Raw genomic sequence first — 13,490 nt, 5'->3', positions numbered from 1 at the left:
TGCATTGCGCTGTTTACGCCCCGTGCCTCGCGCCGGACGTCACAGCGCTGAGGCGGGCGGAGGAGGCGCGACGTGAGGGGGCGTGGTCTCGGCACGTCGTCACGCCCCGCGCAGTCTGCACGTCCAGGGAACCTTCCTCCTTCCGGGGGCGGAAGGACACGTGATCTTTGTTTTTTTTGTTTTTTTTTTTTTTGCCTTCAGCGGCGCTTCCTACACCCAGAGGTGCAGATTTCCCACGTGAATCGTTTGGTAGGCTTTAAATGATTGTGAGACAGAATCTGAGGCTGTTATATAATGTCCTTTTCATTTACTTATTCAGTAGTGTCTACAGTGTCTCCTTAATTATTGTTCTAGGCCCAGGGATTAAGAATATGGTTAGGATCTGTTCTGTGCCTTAAAGGAAGTCTGACTTTATCTTCTAGATAAGGCAGCCACGGCATGAATGAGTAAAACAGCTTGAAAGTTGTGATGAAGCTGGGTGGTGGTGTCTCGCGCCTTTAATCACAACACTCTGGAGGCTGAGGCAGGTTGACTTGGAAAACCAGCCTGGTATATGGAGTGAGTCCCAGGACAGCTAGGGGTGTACAGAGAAACCCTATCTCATTATATATATATATATATTAATATATTAATATATATTAATATATATTAAAAAAAGAAAGACAATTGTGATGAACTCTGTGAAAGAAAAAGTAGGCTGTATAGTGATAAGAGCTAGCACAGAGGCCTTCCTGTTAAGATGAGGACTGATAGCTCAGATGAGTAAAGAAAATCTAGCAGTAGATAGGCACGATTGTCTTCCAGACAGAATGAACAAATGCTTTAATATCCAAGGAGAACTCCAGTAAGAAGGAATGGGGATGAACAAGAAGTATTGAGACAATGTTCGAGAAACAAGTCACAAATTAGAAGTAACAGTAGCACAGCCCAGCAGCAGGGGCAGAAGCCTTTAATCCCAGCACTCCGGCAAGCGGATCTCTGAGTTCAAGACCAGACTGGTCTACAGAGTGAGTTCCAGGGTAGCCAGGGAAAGAAACCCTAACTAGAAAAACGAAACTGCAACAACAAAAGGGAAAAATAGAAGTAACAGTAATACAAGATCTTCAAGAAACATAATTTGGCGTGGGCTCACTTGAGTATAGGAAGTGAAAACACCTTGGGCATTCCAAAGAGCCACTCCTATAAAATGTCAAAACAAGTCTACACTTGGAAGATGACAATCCCTAGTTTCTAAAATATTATTCATGATATTCATTCTTGCTAACCTTAACACTTTACCCATTTCCAACACAAGTGTGTGTGTGTGTGTGTTTACTGGGTTCTTTTTGTTTTGTTTTGTTTTGTTTTTCGAGACAGGGTTTCTCTGTGTAGCTTTGGAGCCTATCCTGGCACTCTCTCTGGAGACCAGGCTGGCCTTGAACTCACAGAGATCTGCCTGCCTCTGCCTCCCGAATGCTGGGATTAAAGGCATGTACCACCAACGCCTGGCCCACTGGGGTCTTTCAGTCTTCCATCAGATCAGTGTGTGTACTACTCTCTAAAGTTTGTCTTCACCGCTCCTCACTTGGCCTAGCCCTGGCCAATTTCACTGGTCCTCAACACACCTATCAAATATGTACATTTGTAGAAAAAAGTCATAGTTGGTTTGTATCGCCCTGTCTTAAGAAAGTATCAGTATTTAAGGAAAAGTAAATGTATAGTAGCATAGAACATTTAAAAGGCAAAAGATTTATATGATCTGAAGAGAAACCAAAGTATAGCACAGAACATTTAGTCATACCAGAAAGCTAAGGACTAACCGGGCAGTGGTAGCACATGCCTTTAACTCCAGCACTCGGGAGGCAGAGGCAGGTGGATCTCTGTGAATTCAAGACCAGCCTGGTCTACAAGAGCTAGCTCCAGGACAGCCTCCAAAGCCACAGAGAAACCCTGTCTCGAAAAACAAAACAACAACAACAACAACAAAGCTAAGGACTTGAGTTAAAGTGGCTCTGTTACCAACTTGGAATATTTTGAGCAGCTGTAAAGATAAAGTTGCATTGGTTGAAAGATATAAAATATGCTTTAAACCATAAAATTATTGTAGTTCAAGCAATTCATAAAACCCTTTGGATATCAGTAGAAAAATAGCCAATCATTTTTACCACATTTTGCTTTGTTTCTTGAGAAAGTACCTTTCTAAAAAAGTGTATGCTTGACTGTTCTGAGTCCCGTGATCTTCCTGCCTCTACCTTACAAGTGTTAGGCATGTGCTAGCATGCTGTGGTTCATAACACATTGATATAAATAATCATTTATCTGGACTTTTTCAATTAGATTGTATCTCAAAATGAGTAGTCCCATAGTCAAAGAACCAACCAGCTAAGACATCAACATTTTACAGTCTTTAAAGAAATGAACATATACTGCAACTAGCTACAGGAATGTAGTAATAGAAATAAACTAGGTGTAGTAGTACATGCCTTTAATCCCAGCACTCAGGAGGCAGAGGCAGGCAGATCTCTGAGGTCAGCCTGGTTTACATTATGAGTTTCAGGGTAGCCAGGACTACAACAGGGAAACCCTGTCTTTAAAAAAAGGAAAGAAAAGAAAAAGAAAAAGAAAAAGAAAGCAATAGTTGTAATAATAACAACAAAGACAACTAGATGCCAGGTGCCTCCTGGTATAACTCCATCAGTCTGTGGTAACTGATTGCATGGTCAATTTGACTAGCCTCAGAATTATCTAGAAGATTGCTGAGGCACTTCAGTGTGTCTCAGAGGTGTTGTATAGCAGTTTCCTCTGAGATTGAAACATGCCATCCTGCAGGGACACCCCTTAAGCAGGAAAGTAAACAATTCAAAATAGCTTCATGAAGTCCCTGAGACTAAGCTGATCCTCTTGTTCCCCCCACCTCCTTGCCAGAGGAAGCAATAAAAGCTGAGAATCACTCTCAGACATATGTCCTACATACATAGTTGTGCAGATGAGCTTTCGAGGGCCAGACATGAAAGGCTATGATTTATTTGGGTGTGAAATGCCCTCTATAGACTCCTCTTTTGAACATTTGTTTCCTGTTGTGCTGTTTTTCTCTTTTGGTTTTTGCTTTTTATTCTTTTTTTTTTTTTTTTTTTGGTTTTTTGAGACAGGGTTTCTCTGTGTAGCATTGGAGCCTGTCCTGGCACTCGATCTGGAGACCAGGCTGGCCTTGAACTCACAGAGATCCGCCTGCCTCTGCCTCCCGAGTACTGGGATTAAAGGCGTGCGCCACCCAATGCCCGGCAAGACTTATTCTTTTAGAGTGCCTGGCCTTAGCTTGGCTTGTTTCTAACCAGCTTTTCTTGTCTTAAATTACCCCATCTACCTTTTTCCTCTGGGATTTTATCTTTCTTAATTCTGTATATCTTACTTTCCTTCTTACTTCCTGGCTGACTGGGTGGCTAGATGGATTGGTAGCTGACCCCTGAGGGCCTCCTCTTCTTGTTCTCGTTTCTCTCCTCTTGCTCCTCTTTGTTTCTTCTATTTATACTCTCTGCCTACCAGCCCTGCCTATCCTTGCTCCTGCTTGTTATTGGCTGCTCAGCTCTTTATTAGGACCAGCAGGTGTTTTAGACAAAGAATCACAGCTTCACAGAGTTAAACAAATGCTACATAAACAAAAGTCACATACCTGAAAATAATATTATACCAAGCAGGGTGGTGGTGGCACACGCCTTTAATCCCAGCACTCAGGAGGCAGAAGCAGGTAGATCTATGTGAATTCTAGGCCAGCCTAGTCTACAAAGCAAGTTCTAGGACAGCCAGGGCTGTTACACAGAGAAACCCTATCTCAACAAATAAAATAATAATTAATAATAATAATGCCAAGTTCGTGAGACCTTCAAAAAAAGACCACCAAGGAGCCGACTCACTGATGCAAATGCATAAGGGTTAATGTTAAGTTACAAGCCTTGGCAGGGAGCCTGTTCAGCAAACTGGCATAGTAGCTTCAGGAAAAGGGTACCTGGCCTCAACTGCAAGGGGTTTATAAATGAAAAAACTGCAAGCAGTGGTACATGCCTGGACTCTTCCGGATTGGGTAAGAGTAGGTGGCCTTTGGATTCATTGACATGGGGCTAGGGGAATTTCAAAGTTGTTACTAACAGTTGCCCACAAAGACAGTTGTGGCGAGAAGATGTTATTTACCAAAATTTACTCATTGCCTTATGGGGTCACTTTGTCCAGGGTGAGCACAGTTTGGTTCCCCTTGAAATTGTTTATGGTTCCTTGACTGGAGCTCAATCAGCCTTGAGACACTCAGAGAATTCCTTAAGGTGGCTTTTTCTGAGGATGGAGTTAACTCCATCCTCCCCAGTTTACCTTGCTTTTACAATAGTCTACCACAGTTCCCTATGGCCTTGTGAAGGCCTTGGAGGCTTTAAAACATGCTGTCCATCTGACGGAAACTGGTTACTAAGAGCAGGTCTCTGCTTAAAGTCTAGCTTTCTGTTTCTTGGTCAGACAAAATGTGAAAAACTGCCACCAGGCATCCCTGATTCTGTGCAGCTGCTCCTGTCCCATTCCTTTTGAATCACCATGGGCTGAACTCGCTCTGAAACAATGAGTCAAACAGAACTTTCCTTCTGGTATTCCAGATGTTTTGTTTGTTCACAGCAATCCAAAAGTTACCTACAAGCTAATCGTTTTTAGTTCATCCTTCCTGCCCTTTCCATCTTCACCATTCATGTTGGTAACCTCCCAGGTAGCTCCTTTCTGCTGGACCCATTTTTGTCATGCCCGAAACCACCAGAAAAGTCTTCCTAAAATGCTGTGGTCACTTACTTTGTTCTCTAATATACAGGTAGCTCCTTGGTTTTCAAGAAATAATTAAACCTTAAACAGACTTTGCACATTTTGCTACTACTTAACTTTTTACTCTTATTTCCTACATACGTAGTCTAGGTGAATTAAATTTGTCACCCCATTCTCTGGTCAGCACACCTTATGGTTTTCTAGATTTACAATTTGCTCACAGATTTCTCCATAGAGTCTTATTTTTTCCTGTTGTTATCAACTGCCATCTCCACTAGCTAGCCTTTTCCCATGTACTCACAAGTTTCTTTAGGATTATGTTTATTAAGCCAGGAATGGTGGTGCATGCCTTTAATACCTGCACTTAGAAGGCAGAGGCAGGTGGGTCTCTATAACTTGTAGCTATAACTTGGAGGCCTGCCTGGTCTACAGAGTGAGTTCCAGGACAGCTAGGGGTGTTAAACAGAGAAACCCTGTCTCAACCTCAACTCCCCCCAACCTCACAGCAATATTATGTGTATGTCTATGTGTCTGCATCTCTCTCTCTCTCTCTCTCTCTCTCTCTCTCTCTCTCTCTGTGTGTGTGTGTGTGTGTGTGTGTGTGTGTATGTATGTGTTTGAGTGTGTGTGTAGGTTTCCAAATTTCTATTACATGATATACACACACTGACTAGAGTTAATTGGATTAGGGCGAAGCTCCTGTCGAAGACTAGCAGGAACACCTAGTATTGTGTGAGTCAATCTCCTCTTTTAAGGTGTGTTTCAATAACAATACAATAAGCAGATACTAGAAAAATGATAAAGCCAAGTGCTAGGGACCATGTCAGAGGAACCTAAGGTAGCAATTGAGCTTCAGGAGATATATTCACCAGGAAGCAAGGCACTGATAGGTGAATCTCAGATAAGGCCCGGAGGACCTCAGCCCCAGAATGCCTTTTGCTACTGCTGTGCCTTTACATGTTTGCTGCTGCCATTTTTCTCTGGTATCTAGCATCGTGTGAATGGGTGTGGGGGGAATCCCCAACTGCCTTTCATGTAGTATAATTATCTCACGAAAATATCCCGTTCTACTGGGCATTTTTACCTATGGATTGTCATGATTTCCTCTTAAACTGTGCTGTTTAACTGAAGTAATAATAGTGTTAGTTTAAATACAATTTTGATGATTAAGGGTTTCTAACACATATAGTAAGCGATTGTGTTAGAGGTTAGTTTAGTAGGAAAATTAATATAAGAAAAGATAGACTATAGTATTGCCCCTGTCCCTGATAAAGCAGGGGCTGCAGAGGATAGGAAATAAGAACAACGGAGTGTCACACAGCTAAGACTTATATGTTTCTCTAGAGGAGCCACATAAACTTTTAGGTTAACAATTAAGAAAAACAATCAAATCCCAGGAGTTAGCTCAAGTTCTTTTCAATATTGGGATATGTGTTCACTGGTTTTGGTGTGTACCACAGCTAAAACAAAGCTTTAAATAATGACTTCTTGTGTCTAGACAACAAATAATTGGATGGTTAGTTAAGGTAATTGAACTGGACTCTGAAATATGAAAAATGAAACTAGTAACCTGTTTTCCAGCAATTATAAAAACTGCCTATGTAAATGGTAGAAATCTAAAGGATAAATGTTTAACTGTATGTGGGTTCCTGGGGATAATTTGTTTTTCACTTGTAATACATAAAATGCTTAATCATGTAAGAGAGATGAGAAACATGTTGTTTTTCGCTTGTATTCATTATAATCATTCACTTAAATATAAAGTGTAACCACAATGCTAGTTTTATATTGCTTGAAAGATTTTGCTGGGGTAGATAAGCTGTAAAGGAAAAAAAATAGAGAAACAGAAGAAGGGAAACAGGGTAGAAGAACAGAAGAGATAGAGAAGGACAAGCAACAAGAATAATAAAGAAGTAAGCTTTACTCTCAGAAAAGTCATCGTGTGTCTGTTTTTTCAGTAGTTCCTCTCTGCATTTCCTCTTCAGTTTCTCTGACCTGCTGAAGGCTTGCCATTCGTCATCACTCTAGGTGAGATCCTGATATGGTGGAGGTGTGTATGTGTGTGCGTGTTTCCCTTTTTCTCCGGCCCCAGAGAATTAAGTTTTGCCCTGCTCACTGGCCCTAGAGAATTAAGTTTTACTCCCTCAAATAGAAAAGTCAATTGAGTAATTAGTCTGCCAACTCTGTGGCTCCCCCTCAACTCCTGAGCTGCTGAAGGCTGGTGCTTACAGCAGCATGGAAGCCATGAATAGAAAAGAGGAATGCAGCCTGAGCATGGTGGCACATACCTTTGACCCCAGCACTCAGGAGGTAGAGGCAGGCAGATCTCTGTGAGTTCAAGGCCAAACTGAACTACAAAATGAGTTCCAGGACTGTTACACAGAGATATCCTGTCTCAAAAAATCCAAAAAGAAAAAAGGAGTCAGTTAAAACACTGTTACTAACAAAAGACTTGGCAGAAGTAAATAAAATCTGATGTCAAGCAGAGTGGCACACATCTTTAATCCTAGTTTCAAAAGGCAGACAGGGGGCTGGAGATGGCTCAGCAATTAAGAGCACTGACTGTTCTTCCAGAGGTCCTGAGTTCAATTCCCCAGCTACCACATGGTGTCTCACAACCATCTGTAATGAGATATGGTGCCCTCTGCTGGCATGCAGGCAGAAGACTGTATACATAAATAAATCTTTTAAAAAACCAAAAAAAACCCCAACAACACACAAACAAACAAACAAACAAACAAAACAAAAGGCAGACAGACTCATCTCTGAATTCAAGACCAACATGGTATCTATGGTGACTTCCAAGAGAGTCAGCACTAACTACATAGTGAGACCATAATCTCAAAAAGAAAAAGGTTATTGTTGCAATGATAGGTTAATTTTTCCACATTTCTTTCATTTTTGAGATTATAATTACATTATTTCTTTGTTTCCTCCATCCAAACCCCTCCTTGCTCTTTCAGATTCGTGTCTTTTTCATTAATACTCATTACATGCATCTATGTATATGTATATACATATGTTTCTAAATGTAACTTCCTTCATCTGTATAACATTACTCATATGCATATAGTATTTAATATTGGACTAACTTAGTATTGGACAAACAACTGGTGTGCTTTTCCTTGCAAAAGACTATTTCTTCTGCACTCAGTATTCCTCAGTTGCCTATAGTTCTTGGTGTAGAGTTGGGACCTCATGGACTTTCCCTGTCCACTTTGGCATCTCTATTTTTTTTGTTACCTATTTTCTCTTTTTTACTTTACTTAATTTTTATTTAAATTAAAAGCAATCTTATTTTGCCTCTCCCACCCTTCCTCCCACTCTCCCCCCACCATTTCCCCATCCATTCCTCAGAGAGGATGAGGCCTCCCATGGGGATCATCAAAGTCTGTCACATCATTTGGGGCAGGACCAAGGCCTTCCCCCCTGTATCTAGGATGAGCAAGTATCCCTCCATAGGGAATGGGTTCCCAAAGCCCATTTGTGCACTAGGGATAAATACTGGTTCCACTGCCAGAGTCCCCATAGACTGCCAAAGCCCCCCAACTGACACCCACATTCAGGGGTCCTAGTTCGGTTTTATGTGCTTAGCTGTAAATCTTTGCTTCTGCCTCCATCAACCTACTGGATGAAGGTTCTATGATGTCATTTAAGGTAGTCATCAATCTCATTATGTGGGAAGGGCATTTAAGGTAGCCTCTCCACTATTGCTTAGATTCTTAGTTGGGGTCATCGTTGGGGATTCCTGGGAATTTCTCTAGTGCCAGGTTTCTTGTTAAGCCCATAATGGCTCCCTCTATCAACGTATTTCTTTCCTTGCTCTCCTCCTCTGTCCTTCCCCCAACTATACCTTCCTGATCCCTCATGTTCTCTTCCCTCTGCCCTTGTCCCTTCCTCTTCTTCCTCCCTTCCCTCTACCCCCAATTTACTCAGGAGATTTCTTGTCCCTGTTCCCCTTGTGTGTGTGTGGGGGGGGATTCATACATGTCTCTCTTAAGATCCTCCTTGCTTCCTAGCTTCTCTGGGTTTGTGGACTGTAGGTTGCTCTATGTCTAATATCCACTTATGAGTGAGTACATACCATGTTTGTCTTTCTGTGTCTAGGTTACCTCACTCAGGATGGTTTCTTCCATTTGTTTGGCATATCTATCACTGTTGTCCTTTTTCAGTTCATGTTTAAGCAGTGTTGTTAGTGAGAGTTTCTGGGTGTAGCTAGAAGACAGCCTGGGCTGCACTAGGAGGTACAATCTTATAACAAATTCCATTAACAAATCCCCAGCTCCTCTGGCTCTTAGAGTATTCCCACCTCATCTTCTTGCCACCAAGCCTGATCACCTGAGATGGATCTGTAGAATCCACATGCTGGAAGGAGAGACCATGGTAGAAGGAAAGGCCAGGTTGCTCTTTGACCTCCACATGCATGATAGCACACAGCCACTCCCCTCCACTATTAGATATATGTAAATAAAATAAAAATTTTGAGTTTCTTTTGGTAGTGAGATTAACATTTTAATTCTCACCACCAGCGATCAATGATTAAACCTTAAGCCTGCCTATTTCTCTCTTTCTCCTCTGCCTCCCATTTCTCACCCTTTCTCCTCACCATCTCACTGTGTAGCCTGGCTATCCTGGAACTTACTCTGTAGACCATACTGGCCTCGAACTCACAGAGATCCACCTGCTTCTGCCTCTGGAGTGTGGGATTAAATGCATGGCACTAAGCCCAGCTCTTTTATTACTAAAGCTAAGGATTCTTTGTTTTTTGTTTGTTTATTTTATTATGTTTTGGAGACAGTGCAGCCCAGGCTGTCTTCTAGCTTGCTGTGCAGCCAAGGATCCATCCCATAAACTCCTGATCCTCCTGCTTCAACCCCCAAATGGGGTTTGTGTCACCAGCCCTGATTTATGTAGTTCTGGAAAAGAGCCCAGGGCTTCATGAATACCATCCAAGTCCTCTAACAGCTGAGCCACATCTTACACTTCTGTTTATTTCTCTGGTATTTCTTTTAGCAGTTTGTCATTAGGTTATCTAATATGGTAGAAAACAACAGGTTTGTTTCATTCATGTGTATCATTATTAGTGAGGTAGGACAGCTCTAAGATTTAGAGGCCCCTTGGTGTAGCCCTGAGTTCATAGGTAGTGCTTCTTTTTAGTTTATTCAAGCAAATACAAAGGAAACTTCCTACTCCGTAAGTAATGTTCCTCAAATTAAACTTAAATATGGGGCATTATATGCTTTCTTATAATGCAACAGTTAAATGGAGGTGCAAATGACTATGTAGCAGTATAATTTTATGGCATCAAGGGATGTCCTAAACCTGGATCCATGCTATGTCTAGCTCACAGCACAAGTAGTGGAAGGAGGGATAATGTGACTGGCCAGCTCTCTCACTCGATAAAGGATAACAGGTCTAAGTACCTACCCAGTGCAGTTATTCCGTCTATGCAATCTGCCAGCAGGTTAAGTGCCCTTTCCTGATTAAACGAGGCCAGTTGAGGCTCCATGGTAACCTCAGGTTGCCAGGAACACACTTACTGGATCCATTTCTCCTTGCAGGAAGAATGTAAAACACTCAACTTGAAATGATGGGAGCTTTATTATTAACTACACTGTTTCTGGTGCTAAAAAAATACCTCTCCTTTCCTTCCCAAGTTCATACAAGGAGAGTTAAAGTTGGCATGGGGAAGGCTTATTTTGTTCATTATTCATATTTAATAATTTTCAGGGAAGTAAACTTGTTCTGTAGTCACTTTTGAAGCTGGAATATTAATATTTCGACAGATTAAGACAAAACCTTGCTCATAAACATTATGCTTGACCAGCTGTATTTAGAGGCTAGGTTCAACACCTAGTGGCAAGAGAGGCTAACTAAAAGTAAGCCCTTAAAAAAATAGTCTCATCAGCTGACCTGAGCTGTGGGAGCTCAGGGACTCTGAACCTATGCTTGGGAGCTTGCATAGAACCAACCTAGGCCTTCTACATGTGGGTGATAGTTGTGTAGCTTGATCTGTTTGTGGGGCCCCTAGCAGTGGGACCAGGACCCACTCCTGATGCATAAACTGGTTCTTTGGAACCTATTCCCTATAGTGGGATGCCTTGCCTAGCCTTGATGCAAGGGGGAGGGCCTTGGTTCTACCTCAACTTGATAGGCTATGCTTTGTGGACGTCCATGGAAGATCTTACCCCTTCTGAATGGAGACTGAGGAGGAAGGGATGGGGGTGGGGTGGGGCAGAAGTAGAAGGTAGGTGGGGGGAGGCCAGGAGGATAAGAGGGAAGGGAAATTGTGCTTGGTATGTAAAATAAATTAAAAAAAATAGTCTCAGGCTTGGTGGCCCACTTATTTAAAAGGAAATCAGCAAATATTATAGGACCAGATAAATGTCACCTTTATTTTGTTAAACTATAATAAAATAAGCTTCCTATGTAAAATATGGTGTGGATGTAATTTTCCATGGTGTTAGGTAATAGAGGAAAATAATTTCTTTCCTGACCAGTCAACAAACTATTCTAGCTGTCTGGTAAGCTCAGTTGCTTAGAGGGTGGTGCAAGCATTGATCATCATTAAACCTTTTGTGATCTCAGAAAAATGTATCTTTAAGCCAGGCATATTGGTGCACACCTTTAATCCCAGCAGAGGCAGAAGCAGACGAATCTTTGTGAGTTCAAGACCAGCTTGGTCTACATAGAGAATTCAAGGACAGCCAGGGAGATACTGTCTCAACAGCCCCCCTCCACTGTTTCTTTAACTCATAAAAACTGTTGAATTGTATTTTAATAGTTGCAGGGAGGAGATTTGCCAACTAATTTGGATCAAGATCAGTACTGAAAGAAGAAGAAGAAGAAGAAGAAGAAGAAGAAGAAGAAGAAGAAGAAGAAGAAGAAGAAGAAGAAGAAGAAGAAGAAGCAGCTGCTGCTGAGTGGTGGTGGCACACAATTTTAATCCCAGCACTTGAGAGGCAGGGGCAGGTGGATCTCTATGAGTTCGTGACCAGCCTGGTCTGCAGAGCAAGTTCCATGACAGCCAGGGCTACACAAAGAAACCCTGCCTCCAAATAATAAGTAAATAAACAAACAAATAAATAACAAAACAAAAAACAAACCAAAACCCATGCCCCCCCCAAAAAAACCAGAAATACAATTTAAGGAATACATCATGATCTTTATGAAATACCCCAATGATCCCTTCATGCTTCCCCAATACACCTTCCCATACCTGCATAACCTTGTTTTAGACATAGAGTTCAGCATTTTCACAGGCTTAACTAAGTATTGAGCCAGACACATCCTGTTCTTGCTGAATATTAGCCCATAGGAATGACAGTCAGTTAACCACAATCATATTCTGACTGACATCTGGCTACAGAGTTCTTGTACCCAATACTACCTGACTGACCCAGTCAAAAATAGGAGCCAATAATAAAGCTGTTCATGTAAACCTGTTTGTTTGTTTGGTTTTGATTTGTTGTTGTTGTTGTTGTTTTTTTTTTTTTTTTTGAGATAGGGTTTTTCTGTATCGCTTGGGAACCTGTTCTGGAACTCACTCTGCTGACCAGGTTATCCTTGAACTCACAGAGATCCACCTGCCTCTGCCTCCTGAGTACTGGGATTAAAGTTGTGCGCCACCACCACCTGGCTGTCCTACTCTTACAAGGTACCTTCATGTAAACTCTTGGCTATGAATGTTGCTTATATGTCTACAGTAGTATTCACAAATTATCTATGTATGTGCTATTTCTTATCCTCAGTAGTGAAATACAAAATGCTATATATAATTATTCATATTGTGGACACTGACCAATCAATCATGTACTACCAAGGTACTAAAACTGGCTCCTGAATGTTGTGCCCTTCATGTCTGGATTATGGGTATATCTGTATTAGGCAGAGGTACTGGCAAGACATGAGGGAGAGACTCAAGGTAGCTTCTATTTATTATGGATATTGGATTGTATATTATTTTAATAATTGATATTATCATGTATACTGGCTGAATATTAACTGATAAACGACACTTTAGACACAGAAAGACAAACACCGAATGATCTCACTGACATGAACTCTAAAAATGTTAATCTCAAACTAATCAAGAAAATAATAGTAGTTAACAGAAACTGTGCAATGTAGAATGAAGGAAGAAATGGACAATAATGAGGAGAAAAAGTTTTGGAGTTCTATGCCACAGTAGAGCTTAAGAAATTAACTGCATTCTGTACCACAAAATAGTTTAAAAGGACTTTGAAAGAAATCCTTCATAAAGAAATGATAAAGGTTTAAGAAGTTGGATATCTCATGAGTTGACTTTTGTACAATTAAAAATAAACCCAAACATTAGGTTGTGCTTATAAATGTGCAAATATTATGCCAATCAAATATCAAATTAAAAAGTCCATTATAGCATGATTAAATGAGGATGCTTGAAGCAAAATATATGAAAGGAATATCCTCAAATGAAGGCTTCATGGTACTCACATATACATGGGCCAGTGATATTCTCCAATAGCAGGAAACAAAATATTTGAGTCACACATTACACTTGCAATTATGCTAAAAGGTTAGAAAAGATCAAGCAACTTCTAAGATGTCCTCCCAGGTAAAAAGGGAAGCTTAACCACCCATCAAAATAATTGCAGGCTTTCTCTTTCATCATTGAGGTTCTTTGCTTATTTCTCATTTTTAATGTAAAAAACATCCAACTTTTCAGAGTTCATTGTGTG

General features: G+C 41.0%; 1 long non-coding RNA gene across 1 annotated transcript; it reads left to right on the top strand.

The window, feature by feature from the left end:
* The first annotated feature begins 35 nt into the window (after positions 1 to 35).
* Positions 36 to 11,684, top strand: LOC103163583. The gene is made up of 3 exons (XR_004772255.1): positions 36 to 249; positions 6,729 to 6,798; positions 11,555 to 11,684. It is a non-coding gene; the product is annotated as an uncharacterized LOC103163583 (long non-coding RNA).
* Positions 11,685 to 13,490: the final 1,806 nt, after the last annotated feature.

Source organism: Cricetulus griseus (assembly GCF_003668045.3).
Source record: "Cricetulus griseus strain 17A/GY chromosome 1 unlocalized genomic scaffold, alternate assembly CriGri-PICRH-1.0 chr1_1, whole genome shotgun sequence".
NCBI lineage: Eukaryota > Metazoa > Chordata > Mammalia > Rodentia > Cricetidae > Cricetulus > Cricetulus griseus.
Note: the sequence above shows the minus strand (reverse complement) of the source record. Positions and strands in the feature narration are given on the sequence as shown.